Below are 12,453 nucleotides of genomic sequence, written 5' to 3' on the forward strand. Positions count from 1 at the left end.
ACGGCCGGGGGAGCCGGACCGGGCGGGGCCAGGGCCGTCTTGCTGGCCCCGAATAAATGTGTGCTGTTCGGGGCTAGGAAAGTAATATGCTGTGAAAACCTAAGACAGCCCAGAAAACGCCCTTTTCCTTCGGGAGAAGGGGAAGGCCGGGGAGAAGCCAAAGGGGCGGAGCGAGGGCAGCCCCGGTGGAGACCGGAGAAGGCGGGAGGAGGTCGCCCCCTGGCGGAGAGTTTGAAGGGGCTAGAGGGAGCTGGCCGCCCTGGGGCCTAGATATGAGGAAGGTGAGCTTTTATTTATTTTTTATATATAAAGAATTATTTTTATTTAATTTACTTATTTTAATTTAACCAGAAGGACACAGAGAGAGAGAAAGAAAGCGAGAAAGCAAGCCACCAGGTCTGGGACTCGAACCGTGGTCAGCCATGTGGGTGTCCAGCGCCCCAAACCACCACGCCACCTGCCGGCCCCAGTGAGCTTTTATTTTTATTTTTATTTTTATTTTTTGGATAGGGCAAGAGCACACCAGAGAAAGCATCCCCCAAGAGGTATGGCCACCGCGGTCCCTTCTCCACTCTCCTCCCAGGGTTTAGGGCGCACACACCTGCTCAGGTTGTGTTTTTAGCTGCCAGGTGGGCAGGCAGTCAAGCCCCTTAAGTCTGTCAGGTGGGACCCAGCCTTCCTAACTACGTCTCCGCTAGCTGGCCTGCAGGTGGACTTTAATACTGAGCATGCACCCTAATTATAAAAATATTCTCTGTTCAGTAAAGAACACTGGAAAGTTTATGACCAGGAAGAAACTTTGTTTCTGTCAGGGTGCTGGGAAGCTTGCCAAAGAGAGCCAGGGGGAAAGAAAAGGTGCAATCCTTTCTCCTCCAGCTCTCCCTCCTTTCCGGATTTTGGGCAGGAACACAGGCCCTGGTGTTTCTCAAGCTGCTGGATCTGAGACTGGAAGGACGCAGTCAGCCGTCGGGGGTCCAGTCACTTAACCACCAGGCCAAGAGACGGCCCTAAAGAAAAACTTTATTTTCTGGGACCAGAAGATTGCGTAATGGTTCCTGGACTCCCATGTATTTGCCCCAGGTTCGAGTCCCAGACCCAGCAGCTTAAAATTCACACTAGATGCTCAAGATACTGAGAGGAGAAGAGACTGGTGTGGCCATTGGGCAGGGTGATTTCTCACTTTCTGTCTCTCTGTTTGTCCCAGGAGCCCAAGCACTCTATAGCAAAAATCTCCTTCTTATAAACAGACAATAAAAAACTATTTTTACTTTATTTTTTAATTTGGCAGGAGGCTGGTACCGTTTACCAAGAAGGGAGGGGAAGGAAGCCGACACACACACCCCCCCATGGGGAATGGTCACACTGCAGTCCCATCTCCATTTCTCCATCCTGCAGGGTTCTGGGACTGGTTTGCACCCTAGTGGTTTTTCAAGCCACTAGGTCTGGAATTCAAACCACAAACTCGGCCATGAGGGATCTAGCTCCTTTAATCACCAAGCCATTGGGCCCGTCCAAGAACTTTCATTCCCCAGTTATCATACCACTTTCTCTTACAGATTCAAAAGGAAATGTGAGCTTTTTTTACTTTAAAAATTTTCATCTTTTTTTAGGTTTTTGCCATAGGATATGTGCACTCGCTGGACAGAGACAATGGGAGGGAAAATGAGAAATCATCCTCCCAGGGAGGATGGCCGTGCTGCAATCCCTTCTCCTCTGTTCTCTTGGGATTTGGGGCATTCTGGTCATATATATATATATATATATGACTATATGCTTTTTATAACCTGTTGTATGTTTGGGGGAGGTATTATTTTGTGAGCATTTCCCGGTGTTGATCAGTATTTTTCAAAGCCATTGCATTGGCCACTCATTGTTGCATGCCTAGGCAGCCATAATTATCCTACTACTCTTTGGTGGCCTTTGTGTGTGTGTGCTAAGAGCACTTTAACTTCTTGGTCCCCATTGCTGCATCTTCTCAGGTTCCTTTGCTAGCAAGATACATTACAGTGCTTGCTTGTTCAGTGTTTGTCTTTTATAAGGAAAACTGTCCTCACCGCTGGTCACCTCACTGAGTGGTGTAGATGGGCTATATCCTCTTAACCTCACCTGATTGGGCCACTGAAGGACACCTGTCCAAGGGCAGCCAATCATGAACCAGTTGAACACCTACCTCTTGCTGGCATACTTTGGAAAGATAATCTGGCCAATTAGATTACCCCCATGAATGTATGCACCACCAATAAACGAGCAGAATTCACCTTAATCTGGGGCCACATAGCAGACCACAATTCGAGTCCCGATCTTGGTGGCTTGCTTTCTCACTTTCCTCTCTTGACCACAATTCGAGTCCTGATCTTGGTAGCTTGGTTTCTCACTTTCCTTTCTCTCTCTCTGGTCAAATTTAAAAATAAAAATAAATTAATTTAAAAAAAAAAAAAAGAATTCATCTAGATCTGTTTGCTGTGCTAACTTTGACAAAGTAGCTCAAAGTGTAACATTAGGAACGTCCAGCTTCCACCGTGTGTTCTGTCGTTGCTGGATTCCATCCTGGTCATGCCCACTCCAGTGCCGAGGGTCCCGGCTGATCCCTAGTTAACCCAAGTGCTTGGCAGATTCCATTTCTCCCACTCTGCCTTTGAGGACAGACTGCCACCAGCTAACACTGATCACCTGATCAGCCCGTTCGCAGCTGGCCAGCACTTGGACCTTTGCCTTATTCTGTAACATGCTTCTTGGCCATAGTCCCACCAGGATGTGACCTCGCTAAGTTTAACGTGTTAATCAATCCCAACTTGAGCATGTTTGCAACCCAAAGTTAACAATACAGAATAGTGTCTAAGGGAAGTAATTCCTTTACTAGTATTTATTTGTTCACTTCACTGTAAATCTCTGAGTATGCAAATTCTACTTAACACTTTAAAAGCAGCACCATCTGCTGGACTCTGTTTCAGAAACAAAATGTGTTGGGGCTGGCAAGTAGCGTGGTGGTTAAGGGTGCCGGACTTCCACATAGCTGACCATGGTTTGAGTCCCAGAACTGGTGGCTTGCTTTCTCGCTTTCCCTCTCTCTCTCTCTGTCCCTCTCTGGTCAAATTAAAATAAGAAGATAAATAAAGTTAAATGTCTCTTTAAAAAAAAAAAGAAAAGAAACAAAATGTGTTCAACCCCAACGCTTACTTTTTTTTTCCTTGTACATCCTTTAGGGGAGAGAGACGGTATGTAGACCAGATATACACAACTCACTTTCCTTACAACACCTTCACATAATATTACCAAAATAAGTACATAAGGAGTACAATGTCCATGAAAGTTATTTTTTTTTACTTTTTTTTATGCTCTAAGATACAAGTCTGAAGTTTTTTTTAAAATAATTATTTTATTTAACTTTATTTAATTATTTATTTTAATTTGACCAGAGAAGGACAGAGTGAGAGAGAGAAAGAGAAAGCAAGCCACCAGGTCCAGGACTTGAACCACAGTCAGCCTCATGGGAGTCCGGCATCCTTAACCACCATGCCACCTGCTGGCCCCAGGTCTGAAGTTTTATTGAAGATAAAGTATAAATCATAATGTGCCTTAGAAATGACATTCTGAGCAGGACAAGGGTCCCTTGGGTTTATGAACTCATTGGTGTTTGAGGTTTGAGCGATCAAGATTCAAAATTCAGGGCCAGCAGGTGGTATGGTGAAGCGGGGCTCCTCACATAACCAACCCCAGAGGGTGGTTTCTCACTTTCCCTCTCTGGCGAGTGTACACCCTTATGGAAAAAACCCAACCAGAAAAAAAGGAAAGAAAAATTCTAAAATTCAGTCGGCACAGACTTGTGTAGGTCCGGTATGTCACCTGTGGTAACGTGCACAGGAATGGGGACAGGCATTTTAAAGCCACAATATTTAAATCATCCTTTGTAATCTGCGGAAGAAATAACGGGCTCAAAAACTGGACTTTTTTGCTTGAGATGGATAGAAGCCAAAAGGAGCTAAAGGAGCTAGTTCACACTTAAGGCCTGTTCTCTTTGGCAAGCCAAATGAAGAGACCTGAGTTTTGAATGCTTCTGATAGAGGACCACAGCTTCTTCAATGCTGCGTGTGCCCTGGATGTGTTAATAATTCTCGTTATGTCCGATTCGTAGATCAGTGTGAAGACCCAGGTATCCTCAAGCGGTTCGTTGCTTCTTACCAGATCTCTTCTTTACCCTCTTCGTGCTGTCGGCATCAGCTGCTTTCACCTTTCTAGGTAAGGAGTCCTTCCGTTCAGCACCGTGGACTTTGACTTAGAAACTGCCTTCGTTTTATTTCACAAATTGCCCCAGGTGAACTCTAAGCGTTCCACTTTCTGGCTGCCCCTGAGTACTTGAGGCAGGAACTTCCTAGCAGTTAAACAAGACGATAACCAGGACATATCCGAAATGTGCTTATTGGGATGGTTTCCCACTCCTCTCGAGTCAGGATGCGTTTAGTGCTGCTTCCTCCTGCAGGAACATCCTTCTGTCAGCCTCGCTTTTCCTCCTGTAGGCTGGCAGAGGACGCGGAGCAGCCAACGCACACAACTACCGTCTGTGCCGGGCTGAAGACGGAGGTGATTGTATAGCGTCCTGGGCACTTCACAGCCATGAAGGAGAATTCGGGCTCTGCACCAGGTGCTTCTTGTGTTTCCTCTTCCCCTCTTCTGGAGAGGGATGAAGGAGGTCCTTTGTAAGAGGCATGTTCTCGTGGTGAGGTTGTCATCTCCGGAAAGCATTATTTATTTTTTTTTTTTTAATTTTAATAGAAAGGGACCAGCAGATGGCGTAATGGTTGCATCACTAGACTCCCACATAGTTGACCATGGTTCCAGTCTCAGACCTGTTGACTTAAAACTCACGCCAGGTGCGTGTGTGTTCCTGCAAGAAGACTGGAGAAGGGAGTGTGGCATGACCAATCCCCCTGGGGGGTGATTTCTCACTTTCTGTCTCTCTGTCTCTCTCTCTCTCTCAGGTGAGTGCATGAATCCTATAGCAAAAATCTCTCTTAAAAAAAAGTTGGGGACTAGCAGATGGCATAATGGTCATGGAGCTGGACTCCCACATAGTCAACGATGGTTTAAGTCCTTGAAACTCCCGGCAGGCAAATGTGCATGTGTACCCAAAATCCCAAGAGGAGACTGGAGGAGAAGGGATTGCAGCGTGGCTGTCCTCTGTGGGGAGTGATTTATCTCTCCTTCTGTCACTTTCTCTTTCTCCAGCAAGTGCACACACCTTATAATAAAACCTCTCAACAAAACAAAACTTTTTAAAAATAGAAAGCAACTCCCTAATGGGGTGTGCTCACACTGCAATTCTTTTTTCTGCGTTATCCATCCCATCAGGATTTTGAGCATTTGTGTATATGCAACCAGCATGGTTCTGAAGCCACTGATGGCTGGGATTCAAATAGCGGTCGAACATGCGGGCTCTAGCTCCCCACGCACAGCACTTAACTGCTGCACTAGGGGGCCAGGCCATGAAAGTTACGTTATTTATTCGCCACTAGATTGTCTATACATTATACCATTTTACAACATAGACATTACATTAAAATATGACTCCAGGTCTTGATTTTTCTGTTTTTTTGCGTTTAACTTTTTTCCTTTTTTAGAATTATTTTATTTAACTTTATTTATTTATTTATTTTTAATTTGACCAGAGAGGGAGGGAGGGAGCGAGAGAAAGTGAAAAAGCGAACTGCCAGGACTCAAACCACGGTTGGCCATGTGGGAGTCCAGTACCCTTAACCACCGTGCCATCAGCTGGCCTCTTTTTGCATTTAACTTTTAACCAAATAATTTGCACAAGTGTGGTGTTTGGTTAAGGTAACCACAGTTTGTAAAAGTGACACACATGATGGCTAAAACTTGAGTATAGAGTTCAGTCTCATTTAGGCACTGGATATCACCTGCCAACGACGTAGTGAAGCCCATTAACAATTCTTGTCTGAGGGACCAGCAGTTAGCATAATGGCTATGTTGCTGGACTCCCACGTAGTCGACAGCAGTTTGAGTCCCAGACCCGGTGGCTTAAACTCACGCCGGGTGCGTGTGCATGCGTGCCCAAGATACCGAGAGGAGAATGGAAGAGAAGGGATTGCGGTGTGGCCATCCCCCCGGGGGGTGATTTCTCGCTTTCTATCTCTCTGTCTCTCTCTTTCTTTCTGGTGAGCGCATGCGCCCTATAGCAAAAACCGCTCCAAAAACAGAAAAGAAAAAAAAAAAATTCTTGTGTGAGATGCAAATCAAAACCTCAATGAACCTCCATTTTATACCTTCCAGATTGGCAACAACAACAACAACAACAACAAAGTCAGACAATATCAAAGACGGGGTAGGATTTGGAACAACAGGAACATTTATTCACAGTGCATAGTATAAATCACTGCAACCACTTGGGAGAACAATCTGGCATTATCTTACAGCTGATATGCCTTCAGTAAAATAGTTCAGAGGTCTTCGATCTAACTCTTTCCTAGGTGTACTACCTGAAGAAACTTTTGCGCAAGTGTGCCAAGAAGCAAGTTCCGTGGTGTTCATCGCAGGCCTACTTAGGAATAGAAGACAGAACTAACCCAAGTGTCCGCGGCACATACACGCGTGAGTTGTAATCAAACCATAGTGCTGAATTTAAAAATGAAGAGAAAGTTGGTGACTCGAACAATCAAATTGAGTTTGCTCTTATATGAGGGCAATATATGAAGAGTTTAGTGATTTGGGCTCAAATTAAAAACATCGGTGTGAAGACGTTGCATGGATAAATCTCACAAACATCATCTTGAAAGAAATAAGCACATCACAGAGCAAGTGCCATGGAGGTTAAGGCAGCTGGATCCCACACAGGTGACTTTGGGGTTCAAGCCTTGGTGGCTTGAAAAATACGCTGGATGCATGTGCATACATGCCCCGAATCTTGAGAGGAGAAGGGAAGAGAAGGGATTGTGATGTGGCCATTCCCCTGTGGGATGTTTTCTCACTTTCCCTCTTTCTCTGTCTCTCTAGCAAGTACACATGTCCTATAGCAAACTAAAAAAATAAAAAATAAAATATTAGGTTGTCAGGAAAGTCATAATGTTTTTTCTATGCAAAAATATGTTGTGACTTTTCTGACAATCCAATAGAAAGAAGCAAATCATCGAGAAAAATATATATTATAGCAAATCACAGAGAAAAAATATATATGACATTATTCCATTTATATAATGTCAAAGGCAAGGGAAAAAAATCAAACGATATCTTGTGTGGGGATACAAACATCTATGATGAAACAATGAAGACAAAGTGAAAAATGATCGTGAAGTTAAGCATGATATTGACCTCCGGAGGGGAAGGAAGGGAGTGACATTAGAGTCTTTGAATGTCATTGTCAGCGCAGTTGGTGGTGCAGCAGTAACACAACTGGACCCCAGGGCCCCCCTGAGCTTGCCAGGCATATACACCTGTGCCTGTGATCCAGGCCAGCTGGACCTAGGCTGGGGATGGGTCACCGCATGGAGAGCCTGTCGGGGATGCTTGTCACTCTGTCTCTCTCACATCAGAGAAATCCACCTCTTTTTTTTTTTTTCCAAATTAAAAAAGCAAGTTGGGACCAGAAGATGGCAAAATTGTTACATTGCTGGACTCCCACATAGTCGACCATGGTTCAAGTCCCAGACTTGGCCGCTTAAAACTCACACCAGGTGCATGTGTATGTGTGCCGAAAATCCCAAGAGGAGAGAAGGGATTGTGGCGTTGCCATCCCCCTAGGGAGTGATTTCTGTCTCTCTGTCTCTCTCTGTCTCTGGTAAGCACACATGCCCTATAGAAAAAAATCTCTCTTAAAAAAAGAGGAACTACAGATGGTGTAATAGTTACATTACTAGACTCCCACATAGTCAACCATGGTTCAAGTCCCAGGCCCAGTGACTTAAAACTCACACTGGGTGCATGTGCATGTGTGCCCCAAATCCCAAGAGTAGACTGAAGAAGAAGGGATTGTAGTGTGGCCATCCCCCCATTCCCCAGGGGATGATTTCTCGCTTTCTGTTCTCTCTGTCTTTCTCTGTCTCTCAGTGAGCACACGCGCCCTATAGCAAAAATCGCTCTATAAAAAAAAGAAAGTCATTGTCATCTCTTGTTTTACACAGGGTGGTACAATCATATATATTAATTTTATCACTCTTGTTTATATCTTACATATATATATATATGTGTGTGTATATATATATATATATATGTGTGTGTGTGTTTGGAGAGATTTTCACTGTAGGGCGCGTGCGCTCGCCAGACAGACAGAGAGAGACATAGAGACAGAAAGCGAGAAATCACCCCCCAGGGGGGATGGTCACGCCGCAATCCCTTCTCCTCCATTCTCCTCTCGGGATCTTGGGCACGCACGCACACGCGCCCGGCGTGAGTTTTAAGCCACCGGGTCCGGGACACGAACCGCGGTCGACTACATGGGAGTCCAGCGACATAGCCATTACGCTAACTGCTGGTTCCCATCTTACATATATTTTATAAATATCATTTTTTATCCATTTTATATTTAATTTAAAAACTTTTAAAAACCTATAGAACTGAATGCATTACTACCACCTGTTAGCACATTTTACATTATCATCATCATTGTGGTGATATCATAATGTCAAGATTTTTCTACAGCTTGTTTGTATTGTTGGTAATTATCTCTTTTTAGACTCAACTTGTCACTGCTCAGTATAGTGGTTTTTATTATCTGCTCAGAACCTGCAGTAAGCAACCTATAAAGTGGTCCCCATTTCCAGGTCTTCAGGCCCCCAGATAATCCTTTTCCTTGAATGTGGGTGGGAGGGGGCACCTCACTTCTAACAAACAGGATATGGCAAAAGTGGAACAATGTTGCCTCAGAGATTAGGTTACGAGAGACCGGAGCTTCTAACTTGGGTGTCCTCTCTCATTCTTCCGCACCTGCTCTGAGCAAAGCCAGCTGCCATGTTGCCTTCCTATGGGAAGGCCTCCACGTTAAGGAACAAATGTCTGACTTTTACAGACTGTGTCTCACCAAAATTCACACGTGGAAGTCCTAATCTCCACCATGATGATATTTAGAGATGCCACCTTCGGGAGATAATTGGGTTTAGATGCTGTCTTGATGGGAGGCTCCTATGATGGGATTAGTGTCCTAAATAGAAGAGGAATAGAGACCAGCGCTCTGGTCTGGTGCTGGGGCTGTGTACTTATGTCATTTACTAATTTAATTATGAGTTGTCGGGAAAGTCATGATGAATTTTTGCATAGAAAAAATACGTCATGACTTTTCCAACAACCCATTTATTTCATATCTCTTGTAGTAGCAGGCTGGGTGATCCCATAGCAATTTAGGCATTGCAGTATCTAAGAGGGAGTCTTTGTCTTTCAAAGTCATTAGTGCATGCCAGTGTTTTCAATGTCACGCAGTCTTCATTAAGCTCTCTTCAATCTTGCTCTGTATTAACAGCATTTTAATTTCTAGTTACCTCTCTTCTTTGCGTATACTAGTCTTTGTATCACTTTCATGCAGTGTGTCCAAGTCAGATTCCAGTTATCATTTTAGATATTTTCACACCCAATTACATGTTCAGTTACAGCTGCCTAGATTTAAGAATATCAACATTCAAGTCACTCTAGTAGTATTTTTTGAGCCATCGAGTTTGCATGTCTAAGGCTTTAGAATTTAACTTTTCTATTTTACTTAATTTTACCAGTAACAGTCCATATCACATGGATTCATGGCAACTTGTAACAGTGTCAAAAAGGAAACTAAATCTTGGGTAAACATTTTTTTTTCATGGGTTTTTTTATTGTATCCAAGCAATCATACAGGAGTATCTGTAGTGTATCTACATTAGGACTCTACAACTAAAATTTCAGTACATTCACACAGAACCATCTCGCACACAGTACATCGAATAATAATAATACCATTATACAAAACAGCAGTGAGTCGCTTTACAGAATTTATGCTTGCATGTGTGATCATCGATATTCTTGGAAGAATATTACAATGTTTGTACTTCCATGTTATATACCCTTATCTCTAAGAGGAGGTTCCTATAACTGGCCCTTGAGCTTTCATTTGTATTCTATTACTAGGTGGTTGGATCGCATCCAGAAACTTCTTGTATTCTTCTCTTCGTATGCATACTGTTAGTAGCACATTAGCTCTTGGCAGTTCTAACTAATGACATGTGATTATAACTAATTGCACACCTATCTACAGGCAAACTTTAAACTATTGGGTCAGCAGAAAAGTCACGCATAGACATTTTTGCATAGACAAATACATCATGACTTTTCCGATGATCCATCAGTTAAATACGGCCAGTCTATGACTCAAAGGGTACAGGTGTAAACAATTTTTAGTTTTTAGGGTTTTTTTTTCAGTGTGCTATAGGGCAGGCGTGCTCACTGGAGAGAGAGAGAGAGATGGGTGAGTGCAGTGAGAAATCTCTCCCAGCGGGGATGACCACACTGCAGTCCCGTCTCCATTCATCGCTCAGGATCTTGGGCATACATGCACGTGTATCTGGAGTATTATTCAAGTCGCAGGGTCTGAGACTGGAACCACACACTTGGTTACATGGGATTCAGCTGCCTTGACCACCATGCCACCTGGCTGACCTAGTTTCTTTGTTTGTTTGACTGTTTTAAAGTTAGTAATTTTGAAAAATATCAGTAATCTTGACTGCAGAATCCTATCCTTTTGGCTTTAATTGTGTATATTTTTTTATTCAGATAAGATTTACATAACATTGAATTCACCATTTTTAAAGTTTTTTAAAATTTGATTTGATTTATTATTTTTTAAATTTTGCTATAGGCACGTGCACTCACCAGAGGGAGAGAGAGTGAGAAAGTGAGAAAGCAACCACCAGGTCTGGGACTTGAACCGCAGTCAGCTCTATGGAAATCCAGTGCCTTAACCACTATGCCACCTGCTGGCCCTAAATTTACCATTATAACCACTGTAAATTTACCGTTTTAAAAACTGGTTGCCATTATAACCACTGTACCTTTCAGTACTTTAGGATACTGTACTGCCTTTCTCTTTCTGCTCTGATCTTTATTATTTCCTTCCTTTTTATTTTTTTAAGAGAGAGAGTTTTGCTATAGGATGCGTGTGCTCACCAGAGAGACAGAGAGACAAAAAGCAAGAAATCATTCTCCAGGGGTATGGCCATGCTGCAATCCCTTCTCCTCCATTCTCCTCTCGGGATTTTGGGCACACACACACACACATATGCCCGGCGTGAGTTTTAAGTCACTGGGTCCAGGGCTCGAACCTCAATTGATGACATGGGAGTCCAGTGATGTAACCATTACAACATTTGCTGGTCCTCCTTGTACTATTTTTGGTTTGGTTTGTCTGCTTTACGTGCTCCTTGAGGTGCACTGTTAGGTTATTTATTTGAAATCTTTCTGCTTTTTTGAAAAGGCATTTATTGCTATGAACTTCCCTTTCAGTACTGCTTTCATTGTATCCCATAGGTTTTAGTACTTTGTGTTTTCATTTTCATTTGTTTCAAGAAATTTTTAATTTTTTAAAAAAATTTTCCAGGGGACCAGCAGATGGCATGGTGGTTAAGGCGCTGGAATTCCCACATGACCGACTATGGTTCGAGTTCCATAACTGGTGGCGTTCTCTCGCCTCTCCTCCCTCTCTCTCTCCCTTTCTTTCTCTCTTTCACTAAACTCATGTGAAAAAAATAATTAATTAATTAATTTAAAAAAAATTCCAGTGGGCATGTTTGTTCTGTGAGAAAGAGAGCAATAGAGGAAAATCAAGAAAGCACCTGGGGCCAGCAGATGGTATGGTGGTTAAGGCACTGGACTCCCACATGGCTAAACATGGTTTGCATCCTGGACCTGAGAGCTTGCTTTCTCACTTTCTCCCTCTCTCTCTTCTCTTTTCTCTCTCTGGTGAGTGCATGTGCCCTATAGCAAATTTTAGAAGAAAAATAATTATAATAAATGAAATTAATAAATAATTCTAAAAAAAAAAAAAAAAAAAAAAAACCCCCCTCATGGGTCATGGTCACGCTGCAATCTCACTCCTCCATTTGGGATTTTGGGCACACACAGACACATGTGTGTGGCATGTTTTTAAGCCGCTGGGTCCGAGACTCAAACCTTGTGGTCAGCCATGTGGATCCAGCCACCAGGTCATGGGTTGGCCCTTAAATATCCTTAATTTCCTCTTTGAGCTAGTAGTCATTTGGGAGCATGTTGTTTTATTTTCATATATATTTTTACAGTTTCCAACGTTCCTCTTGTTATTGTTTTATAGCGTTAGTCCATTGTGGTCAGAAAAGTTACTTGAGGGACTGGCAGTTGGTGTAATGGCTATGTCGCTGGACTCCCACATAGTCAACCACGGTTCACGTCCTGGACCTGGTGGCTTAAAACTCACGCCGGGCGCATGTGCGTGCGTGCCCAAGATCCCGAGAGGAG

At 43.3% G+C, this 12,453-nt stretch overlaps 1 long non-coding RNA gene across 1 annotated transcript; it reads left to right on the forward strand.

Moving 5' to 3' along the window:
* The first annotated feature begins 7 nt into the window (after positions 1–7).
* Positions 8–6,826, forward strand: LOC114008778 (uncharacterized). Its single transcript, XR_003550279.1, has 3 exons — positions 8–281; positions 4,133–4,236; positions 6,483–6,826. It is a non-coding gene; the product is annotated as an uncharacterized LOC114008778 (long non-coding RNA).
* Positions 6,827–12,453: the final 5,627 nt, after the last annotated feature.

The sequence above is a fragment of the Tupaia chinensis genome, unplaced genomic scaffold, assembly GCF_000334495.1.
Source record: "Tupaia chinensis unplaced genomic scaffold, TupChi_1.0 Scaffold000387_1, whole genome shotgun sequence".
Classification (NCBI taxonomy): domain Eukaryota; kingdom Metazoa; phylum Chordata; class Mammalia; order Scandentia; family Tupaiidae; genus Tupaia; species Tupaia belangeri.